This window comes from Phyllobates terribilis, unplaced genomic scaffold (genome assembly GCF_046119375.1).
Source record: "Phyllobates terribilis strain yellow unplaced genomic scaffold, ASM4611937v1 Scaffold_3__8_contigs__length_932513732, whole genome shotgun sequence".
Lineage (NCBI taxonomy): Eukaryota > Metazoa > Chordata > Amphibia > Anura > Dendrobatidae > Phyllobates > Phyllobates terribilis.
The window spans coordinates 238,975,979-238,998,127 of NW_027362763.1; the positions used below are offsets into that span (position 1 = coordinate 238,975,979).

Consider the following 22,149-nt stretch of genomic DNA (forward strand, 5'->3'; position numbering starts at 1 on the left):
TTTTTCGCTCTCCTGTAGAGTTTAAACTCTTAGGCTGTGTCCCCACAATGCGTTTTTTAAGTGTTTCTGCAGCTGCAAAAACGCTGCAGAAATGCTTAAAAAACGCATGGTAGAAGGCCTGCCATGTCCCCCAATGATAATCCGCATGTGCTGTGCACATGCTGCGGAAATTTCCGCTTCGGATTATTATTGCGAAAAAAACCCGCAGCACTACCAATTATTTTGCGGAAGTGCTGCGTTATCGCCGCCATTAGAACGCATGTATTCCGCTTTACTAGATAAGCACATGCGGAATACATGCGTTCAGTGTGTGGATGGTACCCAGGCCTAGAGAAGAGGAGACTCTCCTCCGGACCCGGGTACCATAGAAAACTGTAAAAAAAAGAATAAAATAAAAAATAAATATATACTTACCTTCTGGCGGCCCGCGGTGCGCTCCTCCTTGCTTGGCAGCAGTTCGCGATGGAATGAAGGACCTGCGCTGACGTCAGAGTCATGTGACGGGTCACGCGACGCTGACGTCGGCAGGTCCTTCACTCTACCGCTGCCGGCAGCCGGGACGGAGGAAATCAAGACTGCGGGGGCCATCGGAGGGTAAGTATACATTTATTTTTTGACATTCTGGTGGCCCCCACTCTCCTTATCTTCACATGCCGGCAGTTCACGATGGACTGTAGGACCTGCGCTGACGTCATAGTCATGTGACGGGTCACGCGATGCTGACGTCAGCAGGTCCTTCAGTGTAACGCGATATGCCGGCAGCCGGGACGATGAAGCAAGACTCCGAGGGCCATCGGAAGGTAAGTATACATTTATTTTTTATTTTTAACCATTCTCTCGGGTCACACTATATAAATCCATGCTGTTTGCATGTATTTATATAGTGTGACCAAGTTGACAAGCACTTTCCAAGTGATGCTAAAATCGCTTGGAAAGCGCTTGACAATCCGCATGCGGAAATGCAAGTGAAGAACGCTTCACATCCGCATGTCCCTGGCAGGAAAATGCATGTACAATCCGCATGCATTTTTTTCTGAGGAAAAAATCCAGAGCATTTCTGCATCGTGGGCACATAAACTTATGGTCAGTGGTCTTTTTCTCTTTCCTGTAGAGTGTAAGCTCTTATGGCCAGCGGTGTTCTCCTCCTTTCTGTCTCCCATTGTAATGTAAGCTCTTATGATCAGCAGGGTTCTATTTCTCCTCTCCCACGTGTATGTTCTGAGCAATAAGAAGCTTTTTAGTATTGAGATTCGCGCAAATTTATTCAGCGCAAATCAAATTTTGGGGGAAAATTCAGCGAAGGCTACAATTTTGAATTTCAAAAGATCCGTTCATCTCTATTTTCCAGGTTTCATTTACGATTAACTTTCGAACTTCATTCCAACTCTTCAATAGCTTTTCTCCCCCCATTCTCATTACCTAACTGTATTGTCCAGACTTCAAAAGAGATTTTCAGACAAGATGGAATCAAACAACCTCTCATCTTTCTGTATATCTTAGAATTTCAAACACTATTCCTACCATTAGAATAAAACTGTCTAACTTATTGGAAACCATAAAACTGTATAGTTTAAAAAGGGGATAACGTAAATTTGGCTATGAGATCATTACAGGTCAACCATCATGGATTTGTGTCACAGTACATCACTTACACTTAAGATCGCTTTATCACCCCAATTACTGAAAGGTCTATTCTTGCCTTATGGAAAAACTGGATGAGCCCAAAGACTCAGTCATTTTTAGATATAAAAGGATAAGCCATATTTTTTACGAATTGCCTTCCACGTCATAATTGTGTCTCTGTACACAAGAGACTGCTTAGTACGCCACAGCAGCTGTGATAAAGAAGTATGTGAAATAGAACTTAGTTTCCATAGATGACAGCTGATGGATTCCAAGACAGAACCGAAATATTGACTGGATTTTCTCAGCCAGTCTATTATGTGTCTCATACAATCTAGATTATTCCCGCTAACATTAGGCCAATTGGCACTTTCTTCTCTCATCATCATCTTCTGTGGCTGATTACGAGATCTCTTTTCTCACCACAGAAAGTGAGACATTGCTTTATTAGCCTTGTGATAACTTTGTTTTAACTGCAAGGGTTTGGTTTATACAGAATACAAAAGTCTTCAAAAACACATCATTTTAATTAAACCAAAGGCAAATTAAACCATTTTTCAGCTCCTGTTCTATTTTAACAAATAAGGGAGGATAACTAAGTGTATAAATGGACTCAGTTGTTTGACCAAATATTTTATGAATGCTGGCTTTAGGAATCCCATATAAATCACTTCTATACCTCACAACTGTGGCACCGTCCCTGTTTCAGAAAAGAGAATTTGACACTTCATCTTAAAACTTGAAGAAGAACCATAAACTGACACATGTTTTAACACCTTTGGTAGGTTATTTGAGGTTTTGACAAGTAGAATTATATCATTAGCAAAGAAAAGACATCTGAAATGTCTTCTGCACTATACCTATTCCTAAGAACACATTTCCCAAGTTGAGAAAACTCTATGAGGTTCTATAGCCAAGTTATACAGTGGGTGAAATAAGTATTGAACATGTCACCAATTTTCTAAGTAAATATATTTCTAAAGGTGCTATTGACATGAAATTATCCCCAGATGTTGGTAACAACCTATCCAATCCACACAGGCAAAGAAATCAAACCCTACATGGCCATAAATTAAGTTATATGTAATAATGAATAATGACACAAGGAAAAAGTATTGAACCCACTTACTGAAATTTATTTAATACCTTATTTTTCGGACTATATGGCACACTGGACCATAAGACGCACCCCAAATTTTGGGGTGGAATATAGAAAAAATCTATTTTTCTAAGATGGGGGTCCATCTTACAATCTTAATAGGTACAGTGTCTTACCTGGGGGGCGATGGAGCGAGGGTCAGAGGAGGCAGGGTCCTTCAGGAATCCGCTGCTCCAGCAGCGGGGAGTTGCGGTGGAGCAGGATTGCAGGGCCCTCCTTTCCCTTCCTCAGGAACCTGGCGGCTGCAGCAGAAGAGATGGCTGGGGCCCGATGCCTGCCTGGGGGCCTGGCTGAGGCCTGGTGCATGGCTGGGGGTCTGTTGCCTGGCTGGGGGCCGGGCCCTGGGCCTGGCTGGGGGCCAGCGATCTGAGCCTGCCTGATGGCCAGGATCGGGGCCTGGCTGCGTGCCGCCGAGGCCTGCCTGGGGACCTGGACCAGTGGTGGTGGCGGCGGCAGCATTAAAGGAGGAGGTGAGATACTGCGAGCGTCTGGCCGGGGGCTGGCACAGGTTGGACTAGATGCGGGCAGTGTCTGGCTATGGGCCGGTGAGCGGCGAAAGTTTCCAGTGTGCCTGGCCATCTTCCTGAAGCTGTTATCTGCAGGAAAATTGCCCCTCAAGCCACAAGTCAGTGCATGGGCCGGCTCGGCTGGCCATTTTCCTGTGGATCACAGCTTCAAGAAGATGGCCGCGCACACTGGAAACCTGCGCCGCTCACCGACCCTGGCCCGCAGCCAGACACCCGCAGCATCTCACCTCCTCCTCCTCTGCTGCTGCCACCACCACCGCCGCCGGGTTCTTGAAGGAGGGAGGCCCCGCGATCACGCTCCACCACCACCGCCGCAGGTACGCAATGTTCTTACCATAACACGCACCCCCCATTTTCGTCTTATGGTCTGAAAAATATGGTACTTAGTACAAAAGCCTTTGTTGGTGATGACAGCTTCAAGATGCCTTCTGTATAGAAAAGCTAGTCATATGCATTGCTCAGGTGATTCCTGGTCTTTCTGTAGCTCTCCAAAGCTGGTCCTTGGCTCTTGGACAACTCTTCTGATAATTCTTTTCACTCCTCTGACTTGAGGAGCACCTGGCCATATTCTATTTATGGTAAAATGATGTTCTTTCCACTTCGGTATTATGGCCCCAACAGTGCTCACTGGAACCTTCAGTAGTTTAGAAATTTTTCTGTAACCAATGTCAGTCATCAGTTTGTTTTGCAACAATAAGGTTGTGAAGGTCTTGAGACAGCTCATTGGTTTTACCCATCATGAGATGTTTCTTGTGTGGCACCTTTAATAAATACAATTGAACCGAACCATATGAAAGAATACCATATTATATACACAGGGTACTCCTACTGGAATGCATAGCCTATAGAAATATATGGAGTATGACCCCCAAGAAAAGAAATATAGAACAATATTGAATAATATTAAAAAGACAAATTTTATTCAGTATAAATATTAAAATCAATATACTCATAACAATTTAGTAGGTCACCGGAGATGGAAAACACAAATACAATGCGACAATTCTATATAGGAGTGCACATGAGATCATCTGATAGCATAGAAATAAAGGTTGCACTCTGGTATAAATGCAACCAGTCACATGAAGGGAACATACATAAATAGTATACCCAAATGGCAGTGTGTATGATCAGAGAAATCCAAGAAATGGCATGGAATCTACAGGTATACAGATTCAGTAACTGTTCCAGTCATTCTCATATATGTGTGAGACAGTCATAATGGTGTCTTCAACAAATAAGGTGGCTCACCCATGTGCAATGTATACTCCGATGTCGCGTTGAAGCCCCGACGCGCGTTTCGCGTGCTGCTTCCTCGGGGGGCTGTGGTTGTGTATGTGGACCGCCATCATTATATACCCCTTGAGATAGTGATCAGCTGTTATTGCCGGTAAAAAGCGGCGCGTGCGCAGAGACGTCCGTCCCCCCGGCACGTCATTTCCGGCTAATTCCCAGCGGAAGTGCGGGCGGGAACAATGCGTTCCATTGACGTCAATAGCCCGCACCCCCGTCGTACGGAAGCCTTGTGAGACGTGAACGGAGAGGGACAGTCTCGCGCATGCGCCGCACGGCGCCGCCATATTGGACAAGGGAAGAAAGGTGGGCAAACACATATGGGGCAAATAACATCAGCAAGAATCGTCAGGGAAGGCACACTCCTCCTGGGCACATTACAAGAAGGTAAATACACAGACAAGACAATAAATCCCCAGATAGGACATTGCAGTTGGCCCCTTTATAATGGAAATATAGTAAAGTCCTATGATATATTTTGATGTTCACAAACATGTGAAAAGAGACTTGGCCCATATGGGGGGCGGAGACACTTGTCTGAAGTAAATCCCAAAAGTCCAGGATGTCTTCCCAGTGTAAGGCTTAATGATGGCGAAATACTAAAAGAAGAGCAAAAAATTAATTAAAATCCACATATTAAAAACAAGGGGGAAAGGACGAATTGATCTAAAGATAGGAGGCAAAGCTATTTTGTTCATTAAGGCCCCCCGGGGTCATCGTGTCCAAGGTGGCTATCCAGCGACATTCCAACTGCCCCAAGGTGCGTTTATGATTACCACCCCTAGAGCCAAGATGCACTCGGTCAATGCCTCTAAAAATAAGGCCTGTGAGGTTGCAATTATGGCGCAGCTTGAAATGTCGGGGGATCGTCTTAAGTGATACCACATCAGTGATCTCCCGAGCCGCCAGCACATCACGGATGTGTTCCCTGACTCGAATCCGAAACTCCCTCGATGTGAGTCCCACATAGCTTAAATTACACGGACATGTGGCCATATACACAATATATGTCGAGCTACAGGAAATATACTGTGTGATCTTAAAATCCCTTTGTCCGTCCGCGGAGGTAAATGACGTGGTACGAATTATATTCCTGCAGGCCAAACATGACCCGCAGGGAAAACATCCCCATCTTTGTTTCCCAGCCCCAAATATAGTGGAGGTTGGGGCGACATAGTGGCTTTTGACCAGTGAGTCCTTTAGACTTTTGCCCCGCCTAGCCGTCATCAATGGTTTATCAGGTAAGATTTTGTTTAATGTGGGTTCTGTTTTGAGGATGGACCAATGTTTAGAGAGGATCTCGCGTATCTCCCTCCAACGACTATTATAAGTTGTTATAAATCTAATAGGGGGATCTCTCTCAAATTGTTTAGTAGAGTTAATTAGAAGAAGATCCCGTGGAGTATTCTTGTCACGTTTATAGCCTCTTTTAATACTACATGCACAATATCCACGTTCCCGAAATCTCTGACCAAGGTCCCGGGCCTGAGCCTCGAAGGCCATATCAGAGGAACAGATACGTTTCATTCTCAGATACTGTCCAACAGGAATGGCCCGAATGGTTGAAGATGCATGAGCCGATGTAGCATGCAACAATGCATTGACCGATGTCTCCTTCCGGAATACATCGGTCTCAATCATGCCACTCTGTTGGACAGTGATCTTAATGTCTAAGAAATCAATTTGATTGTAATCAAACTTATAAGTAAGTCTAATATTCCTATCGTTGGAATTTAGAGAGGCCATAAATTCATGAAGCCCAGACTCGGGACCCTGCCAGATGATGAAGACATCGTCTATATATCTGTACCAGCACTGCGCATGAGAAGCGGCGCGCGCCCCGTCCCCAAAAATCTCCCTCTCCCAAAATCCGAGAAAGAGATTAGCGTATGACGGTGCGCACGCCGTGCCCATCGCAGTGCCACGTTTTTGAAGAAAAAAACGATCTTTAAATACAAAAAAGTTGTGGATAAGCACAAATTGCAATAACTCCAAAATCAAGGTACAAAGTGAGGCGTCTAAATCACTGGCTTCAAGAAAAAACTCCACAGCATGTAGTCCATCCTCATGTCCTATGCTCGTGTAAAGTGATTCAACATCAACTGCCACCAAAATCATATCCCTGTCAAGATACAAACCATCAACTTTCCTAAGGACGTCACCAGTGTCCCTGACATAGGAGGGCAAGGTTTCGACCAACGGATGAAGGTAATGTTCAATGAATTTACAAATGGGATCACACAGCCCACCAATGCCAGAGACAATGGGACGTCCCGGAGGCTCTATCGGATTCTTGTGTATTTTGGGCAGTAGATAGAAAGTAGGAATTACTGGGCACTTGGTGCAGAGACCATCAAAGATTTTTTTGGGGATAATTCCCCGCTCATATGCCCGCTCCAAAATATCAAGAAGTTCAGCCGAAAAAGCTGACAGAGGATTATTGGACAGAGAGGTGTAAGAAGTCCGGTCCCGGAGCTGCTTAAAAGCCTCCTTTTCATATTTGGTAACTGGCCAGACCACGACATTCCCTCCCTTGTCCGCAGGTTTAAAAACCACATCTCTAAGGGACTTAAGTTCCCCAATTGCCCTACGCTGCCCCGGGGTAAGGTTATCATTCTTAAACCTCCCAGACAGATTCCTAAGGTCATCGCTGACAAATTTATTAAAGATCTCAACTTGTGGACAGAGGGAGAAGGGAGGGAAGGTGGTGGATCTGGCCAGGACAGAGTGAGGAAAAATACCTGTAGGGACCGGAGAACTCTCTCTCTCCAACTCCTCCAAAGTAGACAGCGCCTCTCTTTCCATGGTCGTATCTAAATTATCAAGGCATGTAGATTTGGTGTGCAGTTTGCGCAGAATCACCTTCCTGAGGAATAACTGAAGATCCTTCAATGCTATGAAAAAATTATAATTATTAGTGGGTACAAATGTCAAACCCAACGACAGAACCTCTTTCTGATCTCTGGACAATATATGGGTAGAGAGATTGATTACCTCTAGGTTGTTAGATCTGGATTTTTTCTCCAGAGACTGTGGTGGCGTTAACTTTCGCTTGGAATTAGTTTTCCCCCTCCATTGTCCAAAGTGTCTCTCACCCGATAAATTTACATTACTGGTACCAGCCTGGTTGCTTCTAGATGGCTCTTCATCCATGGATGACAAGGATGAGACAGAGTTCCACCGATTCGCCAACACTGACCTTTTGGGGCCCTTTTTTCCTTTCCATCTATAAACCTGTTTTTGATTAAAGTCCAGCAGGTCTCTGATATTTTTTGGTTTTAGACGCCACTATGTCTCTCTCCCACTTAGAAAATTCATTGTCCAATTCCTGATGAAATTTACTCATTGCTTCTGCAGTTAGTTTAGTAGATAATGAGTCCTGAAGCCGAGTGATCTCCACCTCAATTAAATGTAGAGATGACTCATTTGACTTAATCAAAAGCTCCATATAACCCCTGGAGCATGTGGATGATAAATCCTCCCATTGTTTTTTCATTGCATCATCATCAAGATCAAATGCTGGGAATACCTGGACACGAAGCCCCCTAGGGATAAGCCCCTTAGTCACATATCGTTCCAAAAAAGCCTTATTCCACCAAAGGCGGATTTTTTTGTTATGAAGGTTTTTCAAATCCGATATCAATTCGTCATTCTCCCTTGTATTTAAAACCACAGTGGATTCCTCCCCAAAGACCTTATTTAATTGGGTGAGCCAGGTCTGCTCACGCTTTTTGTGATCCATATGTTCGGATGCAGAAGCTGTGAAAAAACACAGTATTAGCCAAACATAAATACAATTGAACCGAACCATATGAAAGAATACCATATTATATACACAGGGTACTCCTACTGGAATGCATAGCCTATAGAAATATATGGAGTATGACCCCCAAGAAAAGAAATATAGAACAATATTGAATAATATTAAAAAGACAAATTTTATTCAGTATAAATATTAAAATCAATATACTCATAACAATTTAGTAGGTCACCGGAGATGGAAAACACAAATACAATGCGACAATTCTATATAAGAGTGCACATGAGATCATCTGATAGCATAGAAATAAAGGTTGCACTCTGGTATAAATGCAACCAGTCACATGAAGGGAACATACATAAATAGTATACCCAAATGGCAGTGTGTATGATCAGAGAAATCCAAGAAATGGCATGGAATCTACAGGTATACAGATTCAGTAACTGTTCCAGTCATTCTCATATATGTGTGAGACAGTCATAATGGTGTCTTCAACAAATAAGGTGGCTCACCCATGTGCAATGTATACTCCGATGTCGCGTTGAAGCCGCGACGCACCTTTGTAATGAGATACCTTCTTATAGGCCATCAGTTGAACCAGCTGATATTATTTTTCACTAAGTGGCAAGATTGCTTTCTATTTACTGATACAGCACCATGAAATCAATGGTGCTATATAAATAAATAATAATAATAGATTTCAGCTGTTGTCATGACTTTCTATGTGTAATACTATTGTAGGAACTCGAGGATTCTGATAGCGTGGGGCAATGAACAATCAGAGACGGGTTTCTTTTAATGCAAAATAGTGTATTTGTGCAACAGCAATAACACCCAAAAACAATATACAGATAACCCGTAGTGACATGCAATGAAAAGTCCAGCGATATAAGTCCTTGAAACCTATATAGCAAAGTCGGCAAGGTTCTTACGACGGAGTCTTCACACAAAAATGTGATCACAAGGTAAGTCTGACACACTGGTAACGTGGCTTGATTCAAACACTTCTGGTGTAGTAAGAGTCAGATCCAGGTATGCAGTAGACACAGGGAAGTCCAGGAACAAGTTCACAAGTTAATTCCAGTTGCGGCATAAATTCAGTGAAGTCCAGAAACAAGTTCACATTTAAGTATTATTCCAGTAATAGTTCCAACAGCCCTCACCGGAGGGAGTGAATGAAGGGTTAAATAGCAACACACAGTTCAGAAACACGGTTCTTACCAGGTAGAGTGAACCAAGGGTTAAATTCCAAAGTCAACAGGTTAATGATAACACAGTGAGTGTAGCTTACATAGGCAGAGAATGTCCAGAGCCACAGTAGAAACTCACTGCTGCTGAGAAACTCCTGAAGATAAAGCTGGTTATGCACCCTCCCGGTAAATACACAAGATCTGGGAGGTAATAGAAGGACAAGGCAGCTGGGTTGAAGGGAAACGGAAGCAGAATACTCCAGCAAGGAAGCCAGCACCTGATCCGGGTTTTAAACAAACGAACAGGAAGTAGGGCACACAAAAAACAGCAAACTCCATTTTAACAAAGGGCAAAATCATTCACAAGGTTACCTAGAAATCCCGGAATACTGACATTACTCCCCCCCCTCCCCTAAAGACTGCCTCCGGACGGTCCTGGACCAGGCTTGTCCGGGTATCTCCGATGAAACTGAGCAACCTTCAGGGAGCATTGATGTTACTTACTGGTTCCCAAGAATCGTTTTCGGGAGAGTAACCTTGACATCTAACTAGATACTGAAGCCGATTCCTATGAAGTCTCGAATCAACAATATCCTGTACCACAAATTGTTCTTCGCCATCAACCAACACTGGTGGAGGGGGAGATGCGATATGTTCCTGAAACGTGTTAGGAGAGACCGGTTTTAATAAAGAAACATAAAATACTGGGTGTACCTTTAAAGTCCGTGGTAGCTTCAGCCGACAGGCAACAGAGCTCACAATCCCAGTGATCTTGAATGGACCAATGAATTTCTGTCTCAGTTTCTGCGAAGGAACACCCAATCTTAGATTCTTGGTGGACAATCAAACTGAGTCTCCTACCTTATACATAGGTGCCGGTTTCCACAATCTATCGGCCGACTTCTTGTAACGCTCCTGTGCTACAGTCAGGGAGTCCTTCAAAACTTCAAGATTACGTTGCAACACCGCCACTCTGTCTTCAACCGCCGGTACCAAAATAGCAACCGGAGACCTAGTCAAAATATTTGGATGATATCCCAGATTGGCAAAAAAAGGCGTTACCTTCGTGGAACTGCTCTGAGAGTTGTTGTACGAAAATTCCGCTAAAGGAAGTAGCTTCAGCCAATCGTCCTGCAAATGACTGACGTAACAGCGTAGATATTGCTCCAAGGTTTGATTTGTCCGTTCGGTCTGCCCGTTGGTCTGAGGATGGTATGCAGAAGACAAGCAAACATTAATGTGGAGCATAGAACAAAATCTTTTCCAGGTAAATTGTATTCCCCGGTCAGAAATTATCTCATCTGGTACCCCATGCAGCCGGAAAACGTTCTGGATAACCAGATCCACTGTCTCTGTAGCTGAGGGAAGACCGGTACACGGAATGAAATGAGCAGCCTTCGTTAAATGATCAACTACCACCAAAATAGTATTTTTGCCGCCAGAGGTGGGTAACTCCACAATACAGTCCATCGAAATAGACCCCCAAGGGCGAGACGGTACAGGTAGCGGTTTAAGAAGACCAGTAGATGAAACGCGAGGAACTTTGTACCGGGCACAAACCTCACAAGAGCGGACATAGTTGTTCACATCTTTCAAGCAGGTAGGCCACCAAAAAAAATGACTTAAAAATTCCTGCGTCTTCTGTACCCCCCAATGACTAGCCAATACAGAGTCGTGGACCAATTTGAGAATTCGAAGTCTCACAGCCTCTGGGACATAAATACATCGATCTCTAAGCCACACACCATGCCGAAGGACAAGATTCACGTTGTCAGGTGGAGCAGCAAGAAATCCGTCACCGTCATAGGCCAGCTTGATCTCCTGCCACAAGTCCCGGTCCTGGAGCACTCCTACGAAATTGGCATCAGACAAGATGGTCTTAGACGAGGTCCCAGGCACGGAGTCCACCGTATGGATTCGGGATAATGCGTCAGCTTTCCCATTACGTGAACCTGGGCGGTACGAAATAATGAAATTAAACTGGTTCAAGAACAAACTCCACCTAGCTTGTCGAGGAGAAAGACACCTGGCAGACTTAAGGAATTCCAAATTACGATGATCCGTGAGTACTACTACCTGTTGAGTTGCTCCCTGCAAATGGTGTCTCCATTCCTTAAAGGCGGAAATAATTGCCAAAAGTTCCTTATCTGCAATATCATAGTTCAGTTCAGGACAAGATAACCTACGAGAAAAGAAGGCACACGGGTGCAGCAAACCTTTGTCTCCGGTACGTTGTGAGAGGATGGCTCCTAATGCACAGTCAGAAGCGTCCACCTCCACGATGAAAGGCAGTGCAGGATCCGGATGCATCAATATCAGAGCCGTGGTAAAACAAACCTTGAGGCGATCAAAGGCTCCCTGAGCTTGCGAAGACCATACAAACTTCTTCCCCTTCTTGGTGAGGAGAGTGATAGGACGGACTACTTCTGAAAAATTTCAGATGAAACGTCTATAAAAGTTAGCGAAACCAATGAATCGTTGTACCTCTTTAATGTTTCCTGGTACCAGCCAGTCTAAGATTGCCTGGATTTTGCTGGACTCCATATTCAATCCCTGTGGAGAAATAATATAGCCTAAAAATTGAATTTCGGAGCAATGAAATTCACACTTTTCGAGTTTGATGTACAAATGATTATCTCTCAAACGTCTAAGCAAGGTCTTAACATGTTCCCGATGTTCCTGTAAGGAATCAGAGAAGATCAAAATGTAATCCAGGTAAATTACCTCATATTGGTCCAATAAATCCCTGAAAATATCGTTGGCTAAATGTTGAAAAGTTCAGGAGCGTTACAGAGTCCGAATGGCATCACTAAATATTCATAATGTCCATACCGGCATCTAAAAGCTGTCTTCCATTCGTCTCCGGGACGTATACGGAGTAAATTATATTCCCCGCGTAGATCTAATTTGGTAAATACTTTGACCTGGCGAACTCTTTCCAACAATTCCGGAATTAGCGGCAACGGGTACCTGTTGCGAATGGTTACCTTATTTAACTCCCGGTAGTCAATGCAGGGTCTTAGAGTCCCATCCTTCTTCTTTAAAAAGAATATAGGGGCTCCCGCTGGTGAAGAAGATGATCGGATAAACCCCTTGGCTAAATTCTCATCTATATATTCTCGTAATGATTTTAATTCCGGAGCCGCCAGCGGGTAAACATGGCCGAAAGGAATCGCTGCCCCAGGAAGCAATTCTATGGGGCAGTCATACGGTCTATATGGGGGAAGTTGATCTGCCTTCCTCTTGTCACAAACGTCCGAGAATTCCTGGTAAACCAGAGGGAGAGTAGGTACCTGTATTGCCTCTTCCAAGCTTTGGGTAACTGGAGCCGCTACCGTTGGACTGATGGTAGGACTACACTTCGGGAGGAAGGGTATCTCCTTGGTTTCCCAATTGATGTTTGGATTTTGTGACCGTAACCAGGGAATTCCTAAAATTACAGGAAAATGAGGAGAAGATATTAACATGAATGAAAGTGTTTCTTGATGGTCTGGTTCCATGTTACACTCCAGAAGCACTGTCTCCCGATCTACTGGTCCAGAAACTAATGGGGAACCATCCACCGTTTCCATAGTGATTGGTGAAGCTCTTAGTTGTGTCTTTATACCATGTTCCCTGGAAAAAGAAGAATCCATGAAATTCCCACCTGCTCCAGAGTCTATCATGGCAGAACTTGATATCCACTGTCCCTCCCACTGAATCTGAATAGGAAGAGAACAATGTGAATATTTCTCCCCTTGGTCTTTAGGGGAAGTCGGCATCAATATTGGGGGAAAAAAGCATCTAGATGTAGACTGGTCTCCGAAACTTCAGACTCTGCGTCTGTGTTATCATAATCACCTACTACCGCCAACACCTTGTCGGGTCGCCTGGGACATTTAGGACAATTGATGAGGAAATGGTCCGATTGACCACAATAAAAACATAAGCGCTCACGGAGACGGTATGCGCGGATTTCATTACTCTCACGTTTTTGTAGCGAGTCCACCTGCATAGGCACCTCCTCGGCCTCCCATGGGTTTTTGCCTGTGGTTTCCCTAGACGGAAGAGAGAAATTAGTGATTCGATTTACAGCTGCCCATTTTTCTTGTCTGCGTTCAGTTAGACGGATATCAATACGTACACAGTGTTGTAAAAACAACTCAAACTCCTGTGGAGACTCTGAACGGGCTAGCACATCCTTGATTGCACTGGACAAACCCTTTCTAAAGATTGGTAATAAAGCTTTGTTATCCCAGTTGGTGTCCACCACTAACCTTTTAAATTCAGTAACATATTCTATGACTGAATGTTTCCCCTGGCGTAAGGAAAGCAAGGCAGATTCAGCGGTAGCACGGCGGTTGGGATGGTCGAACATTTGCTCCATGTCTGTCAGAAAATTATCCAAATTATTTAGACGGGTATTGTGACTTTCAACCATAGGATTTGCCCAAGCCAGTGCCCGTGATGTCAACAATATAATAATATATAAGAACCTTAGATCTATCAGACCGGTAATAGGAGGCATATAAATCAAAGAATAATATACATTGATTAACAAACCCACGAAATTGACTTTGGTCACCATTAAACCGGAATGGAGGCAATTTGGGCATACTGGTTGATGATGTAGGCTCAGTAGGTAAGGCCTCCCGGACTTCTAACCTAGTACGTAGATCTTGGAGAGACTGACCAAACACCTGTGCATTGTGCTCAACCCGGGACTCCATGTCTCTAATCTTATTGTGTGCAGCCTCCATCTCCTACTGCAAGGAGTTAATTATGGTGAACAGTTTGTCTGCCCGTGTCTCCGTCATTACCCCAGCAGAATCCACTTTTGGCTGGAGTATTCTGTAATACTATTGTAGGAACTCGAGGATTCTGATAGCGTGGGGCAATGAACAATCAGAGACGGGTTTCTTTAATGCAAATAGTGTATTTGTGCAACAGCAATAACACCCAAAAACAATATACAGATAACCCGTAGTGACATGCAATGAAAAGTCCAGCGATATAAGTCCTTGAAACCTATATAGCAAAGTCGGCAAGGTTCTTACGACGGAGTCTTCACACAAAAATGTGATCACAAGGCAAGTCTGACACACTGGTAACGTGGCTTGATTCAAACACTGCTGGTGTAGTAAGAGTCAGATCCAGGTATGCAGTAGACACAGGGAAGTCCAGGAACAAGTTCACAAGTTAATCCCAGTTGCGGCATAAATTCAGTGAAGTCCAGAAACAAGTTCACATTTAAGTATTATTCCAGTAATAGTTCCAACAGCCCTCACCGGAGGGAGTGAATGAAGGGTTAAATAGCAACACACAGTTCAGAAACACGGTTCTTATCAGGTAGAGTGAACCAAGGGTTAAATTCCAAAGTCAACAAGTTAATGATAACACAGTGAGTGTAGCTTACATAGGCAGAGAATGTCCAGAGCCACAGTAGAAACTCACTGCTGCTGAGAAACTCCTGAAGATAAAGCTGGTTATGCACCCTCCCGGTAAATACACAAGATCTGGGAGGTAATAGAAGGACAAGGCAGCTGGGTTGAAGGGAAACGGAAGCAGAATACTCCAGCAAGGAAGCCAGCACCTGATCCGGGTTTTAAACAAACGAACAGGAAGTAGGGCACACAAAAAACAGCAAACTCCATTTTAACAAAGGCCAAAATCATTCCAAAGTTTACCTAGAAAACCCGGAATACTGACACCATGGCTTTTTACATCTTTCTTCATGTGTTCAATACTTTTTACCTGTGTCATTTATTACACATAACTTATGGAGATCTATGGTTTGATTTATTAGCTTGTGTGGATAGGATGGGTTGTTACTGACATCTGGTGAGAATTTCATGTCAATAGAACCTTTAGAAATATATTTACTTTGAAAATTGGTGACGTATTCAATATTTAGTTCACCTGCTATATAAGAGTGAGGAAGCTAGCACCCCTTCCTAGAACTCTTTAAAAGTGGGAAAGGAACAGAAATCCCAGGGTGTAAACCCTTGCTTGCGGATTGGAATACGGGTTCTGTAAAAAAAACCTCTAAAGTGCCTCTCATTTCAACTGCCTCAATCACCTGATCCATCCAGCTTCAACTGACATTATCAAAGGCCTTTTCTGCATCTACAGTGACCAGTGCAGGTACCTTTTCCTCTTTAACCTCTCTGCCCCTTATCGCATCCAAAGCCAGAAGAACCTTACAAATCTTAATAACAGCAGACTTTCCCCATGTAAATCCCACTTGTGGAGGAGAAATTAGCTTAGGCAACACCACAGCCGATCTATTTGCTATTAGTTTGCAAACAATATTCAAATGGTTTATTAATGAAATTGTGTGGTAATAGGGGAAATTGTTTAAACTGTTATCCCATTTCAGGAGTAATTTATTATATGCGATGTTAAAATGATATAATGTCTTGTCATTTAGCATTTTATTAAAAAAAGTAGTCAGGTAGTCCACCCACCACTCTCTTAATACTTATGAAAATTGCGATCTCTAATCAAAAATGTTTGAAATTATCATAAATACTGTGACTCTTTTGGGGATGTATTCAAAAGATTCAGTGACACTGGGCTACGATCTGAGATTATTAGTAGTGATGATCCAGCATTAAAATGCTCGATACTCGAATCGAGCAGGTCAGATGCTCGGACGGGCTCGACTCGAGCTCCGAATATAATGCTAGTTAATGGGAAACTCGAGCATTATTCTGGAAACCCTAACATTAGGGCTTGGGGGGGCAGGAAAATCACTGAGATGGATGGAAACAGTGCTTTAATGGAATGTGAACAGCATGGGGAAGACTCATGGACGAATCTTTGACTCCCTGGTCACTGCTGTCAACAATGTTGTCAGAGTATTACTACACTTTTACGGATTGACACTAAAACATACAAAACCGAAGATAAAATGGGTTTTACAGAAAAAAAGTTAGGAAACATTCTTTTCTGTATAGTGACTTGTATAAAAGGCAAAATTAAAAAGAGAAAGGGAAAAAAAACACCTCCTCCACCCCTTAATAAGCAGGCCATATCTCACCGTATTTCCCCGTCGCCTATGACTACTGCAGATGACATAGTAGTCACCGGTAAATGTAATTTTAAAACTTTACTTCCTTATCTGGGCATGTGGTGTGTGTGACATGAAAGGAGAGACTCTGAAACTCACAAAGCTTATGCAAGCAATGCCAGAATTGCCAAAAATTAGAAGGAAGAGGGACTCCGGTATACCCTAAATTAGGTATAAAGGAGGGCCTTATAGATTGTGTCTTATCATCATCCAACTCTTGAGACATTAATTGCTGTTCCCCACAGTCGTCTTCTTCTGACCATGGCTGTCCAAATATTTGGGCATTACTACATATGACCTCCTCATGTACCTCCTTGAAACCTGTAGGGCGGTTCAATAAATGGAAATATAAAAAGTTCATCGGAGGGTCGAGTGTGGGATCACTTGTCTCCTGGGACTCTTTTTGGTGGGACGAAGGAGGATCAGGGTGAGGATTATATTGTCCAGAGTCTTGGCTAGTGAGACTGGATGGTGTGGAAGACAGGGTGGTGCTGGGAAACATACTAGAAGCATTGTCTACCATGCAACCGACTACCTGTTGGCACTATTCAGGCTTTAAGAGGGGTGTGCCGCGCCCCCCTGCAAAGTGGGACAGGAAGCTAGGTCTCGTGGATGAGTGTGTTTGTTGTCCTCCTGCAGAAGGCACAGTTTCACCTGGCACTCTGCGTGCATCATCAGCAGCACTTCCCCGTCCCTTACCGCATGCATTTTAAATTAGGTATATAATGTATGTCTGCAAACTTTTCGGTATTAATAAGGAAAAGAAGGAGCTTTTTCTAGCTCTCCCCGATTGCCCTGAGGCGGTGGCAGTCGGGGTAATCGTAGTTGGGATTGATGACAGCTGTGATTTGTCAAAAATCACAGCTTCCATCCAGCCCAGTGGTTAGTAATGAAAAGGTGTCTATCAGACACCCCTTTTACTAACCCAGTAATAAAAAGTAAAAACACACACACACAGAAAAACACTTTATTTGAATAAAGGCTCCCCCACATTATCCCTTGTTTACCAATTTGTAAAAAAAAAAAATCCCATGCAGGTCCATAGTAATCCATCGAATCTGAAGTAGTCCAGAAATGGAATCCTGAAAAATATAAAAAGACAGAAATAAAGACAATAGACACAACCTAGTTCACCAATTTATTACCCAAAATGTTGCCGCGAAGATCAGATGTAGTCCATGTTCCCCGATGTTTCCGGACTCTGCGAATAGCAGTACAGTGACCACTATTGACAGGCGCTGGGTAATGACGTCAACACTTATCATTGTCGGTGGCTAGACTCAGCGGCTCTAATGAGCGCCGTTGTCACTACCCTGCTTATTTCGGACCTGCATGCGATTTTTTTTTTCTATAAATTGGTGAACAAGGGATAGTGTGGGGAAGTTTTTAGTCAAATAGTGTTTTTTTCTGTGTGTGTGTTTTTATTTTTTTTTACCGGATTAGTAATGTGGGTGTCTGATAGATACCTCTCCATTACTAACCCCAGGAGTTGATGGCAGCTGTGATTTTTGACAAATCACAGCTGGCATCAATCCCAACTACAATTACCCAGATTGCCACTGCGAATAGTGAGTTAACTTTTAACTGTCTGGATTGAGAAACCTCCAGATGTCATGAAGAACCAACAAGAAATCAGCTAGTATCATTTCCTGGTTTAGGAAATATCCTATGTTTCTCGCATCATGTCGTCTGTCCTCTAATGATGACAGCCCTGTATTAAGATCTCCCCCAATATCTTATTAGGAGTATCATCTGATAAAACTCTGGTCTTAAGTTCTTCAAAGAAAGATTTTTTGTAAAGAGTTGGGTGCACAGATATTAAAGCACTGATATCTCCATTAGGACCTAATATTTTAAGCTGTATCTGAATCTTGGTCTGAATCTTGTTAATTTACTTTGTAGGAGAGGTGTTTTCTAATCAAGATAAGATCTCCTGACTTTTTATTTACCAAGGGAAACCAGTAATCCCTTTTGAGAAGTCCTTTTTTCATTCAGAAAAAAAATCCTGCTCTTGCAAATATGTCTCCCATAACAATGCTATACAGTATATGCACCTAGTCGTTTCAGGCGACATAGGACAATGATCCGCTTATGAGGGGATCTCAACCCCTTATTGTCCCATTTTAAAATTTTCAGAATTTTTATTTGTAAAATCTGGATTTATCTTCTGTGACCATGCTCTCCACCATCTCTTCTTCCCCCACAGAAAAATAGCAAAAGTTTACCTGGAGAACATTTGTCAATCCCCATAGAACCTTGAAAATAGTTTGTCGGCTTTGTGAATCACATCCCATCTATAACTTATAATATCTGCTGTGACACATCAAATGTGAATAACATTCAGCAGTACAGTATTAGTGTATATAATTTCAGCTTTCTGGCTTCTTTTTTTTCTGGTATTGTGTACCACCACCTCCTTCCTCCTCTCCTTGTTTCTCCAGTGCAGCCCCCAAGATGTATGATAGACAGGATTGCCAACCGTCCAGAAATTCCTGAACACTCCGTAAAAATAGGGCACTTTTCCTCCTATCCGTAAAAAAAAATTTCATGTGCCCATGATTTTTTTTTTTAAGTTTAACTTCTACAGATTTGTATTACTGCATTTATCACCCTTTTACAATTCAGACTGAATGCAGATAATGTCTCATATAGGATTTATGGTCTGCAGACATGTATCACTTATAATTTTAATGATTTATTTTGGTCATCTAATGTGTCCATAAAAAAGTTTGCTCTTTGTGATTTTTTGTGAAAATGTTCAGAAAAAATAAACTTGGCAACCCTGATCATAGTTTTTAAATAATGAGAACAATATCTCTAACAACTTTATGAAACGGCCGAAAATGACTCAACAACAAAATTGAAGTAATAAATACCTCAATCTCCAATTTCTTCAGTCAATGCCTATCACGCATTAATCACGCTTTGCGTCAGGTATGTCTTTTTTTTACATTTCTCATCTGTTTTAATAAAAATCTATATTGCTCACATGGGATAATTGGCAACCATCGTATGCTTCTGATTTCAGCTGCGATCCAGTCCTGTTTTGGTGAGGACACCATTTCCAGATGTAGCGGAGGAGATTTGGATCCTCAAGAAAGGGCAGTAGATCCTTCATCTAAAAAAAGGCTCTGGTGCATGACTACCCTCGTAGCTATTGTTAGGCCCACTCTCACTTTTTCATTGTCAGAAGTAGGACATAGATTGACTTGCAGAGGAAGCCCACTACTTCTATTAACCAAGTTGGGGCTGCAATCAGTTTTGATTGTGGCAATGTAAGGGATTTCATAGTCATGATTAACTGTAATCCTGGTTGTTGCAGCAGGACCTAAATTGTATGTTACAGCTGGCACACAGTGTGGATGGCAGGGCACAACTCCTTAGCCAGTGCCATTCTTGCTCTGTGATAGTATAGCATTCCATTCCATTTCTGTGTTAGGTGGAAAGAAGTTAAATACATTAGACATATACATAAAAGCATATATGTAAAAGCAGAGCTAATGAGACCACATGCATATATCTCAGGTAGGTATTTTCTGAGTGTCCTTCATGGCCTTCTTGATAACAGAAAAGGGAGACATGATCTTCACTGGCCGCTGACATCCGGCCCAAACAAGCTCCTCCTGCGAGATGAAATCCTGCAGTATAGATGGGGAAACAAGTACAGTGGGGAAAAAAAGTATTTAGTCAGCCACCAATTGTGCAAGTTCTCCCACTTAAAAAGATGAGAGGCCTGTAATTGACATCATAGGTAGACCTCAACTATCAGAAACAAAATGAGAAAACAAATCCTGAAAATCACATTGTCTGATTTGGAAAGAAATTTTTTTCAAATTTTAGTGGAAAATAAGTATTTGGTCAATTACAAAAGTTCATCTCAATACTTTGTTATATATCCTTTGTTGGCAATGACACAGGTCAAACATTTTCTGTAAGTCTTCACAAGGTTGGCACACACTGTTGCTGGCATGTTGACCCATTCCCCCATACAGATCTCCTCTAGAGCAGTGATGTTTTGGGGCTGCCGCTGGGCAACACGGAGTTTCTACTCCCTCCAAAGGTTTTCTATAGGGTTAGATCTGGAGACTGGCTAGGCCACTCTAGGACCTTGAAATGCCTCTTGCGAAGCCACTCCTTCGTTGCCCTGGCGGTGTGCTTGGGATCATTGTCATTCTGAAAGACCCAGCCACGTTTCATCTTCAATGCCCTTGTTGATGGAAGGAGGTTTGCACTCAAAATCTCACAATACATGGCCCCATTCATTCTTTCATGTACACGGATCAGTCTTTCTGGTCCCTTGGCAGAGAAACAGCCCCAAAGCATGATGTTGCCACCCCCATGCTTCACAGTAGGTATATGGTGTTCTTGGATGCAACTCAGCATTCTTTCTCCTCCAAACACGACGAGTTGTGTTTCTACCAAACAGTTCAACTTTGGTTTCATCTGACCATATGACATTCTCCCAATACTCTTTTGGATCATCCAAATGCTCTCTAGCAAACTTCAGACGAGCCCGGACATGTAATAGCTTAAGCAGAGGGACACGTCTGGTACTGCAGGATCTGAGTCCCTGGCGGCATAGTGTGTTACTGATGGTAGCCTGTGTAACGTTGGTCCCAGCTCTCTGCACACCATTCACTAGGTCCCCCTCTGTGGTCCTGAGATTTTTTCTCACCGTTCTTGAGATCATTTTGACCCCATGGGGTGAGATCTTGTGTGGAGCCCCAGATCGAGGGAGATTACCAGTGGTCTTATATGTCTTCCATTTTCTAATTATTACTCCCACAGTTGATTTCTTCACACCAAGCTGCTTGCCTATTGCAGATTCAGTCTTCCCAGCCTGGTGCAGGGCTACAATTTTGTTTCTGGTGTCCTTCGACAGCTCTTTGTTCTTCACCAAAGTGGAGTTTGGAGTGTGACTGTTTGAGGTTGTGGACAGGTGTCTTTTATACTGATAACAAGTTCAAACAGGTGCCAATACTACAGGTAATGAGTGGAGGACAGAGGAGCCTCTTAAAGAAGAAGTTACAGGTCTGTGAGATCCAGAAATCTTGCTTGTTTGTAATTGACCAAATACTTATTTTCCACCAAAATTTGAAAAAAATTTCTTTCAAAATCAGACAATGTGATTTTCAGGATTTGTTTTCTCATTTGGTTTCTCATAGTTGAGGTCTACCTATGATGTCAATTACAGGTCTCTCTCATCTTTTTAAGTAGGAAACTTGCACAATTGGTGGCTGACTAAATACTTTTTTTCCCCACTGTATGTCAAGAATATTTATTTTTATCTCTGTCATCTGGTTGTAATTTTAACAACATGATTGCCAAAATGGGAGGGAAGAGGGCTGAGTTCCACTCTTGCTTCCATCAATCTTTTTTTCTCAACTTTTGGGAAATAAGTAATAAATGCAAGATGTAAGGGAATGTAATAGTATAACTAGACCAGGAATGTCAAACTCAAACACAAAGAGGGCCAAAATGACAAACTTGGACAAAGTCGCGGGCCAACCATTATACAGTATAATGGGCCCCACATAGTCCTCCAT

The 22,149-nt window shown here is 42.8% G+C and overlaps 1 protein-coding gene across 1 annotated transcript in view; it reads left to right on the forward strand.

Annotated features, from left to right (window-relative positions):
* Nucleotides 1-22,149, forward strand: part of SLC9A9 (solute carrier family 9 member A9) — a 1,175,306-nt gene that overhangs the window by 360,240 nt on the left and 792,917 nt on the right. The gene's annotated exons all lie outside the window — the stretch shown is intronic.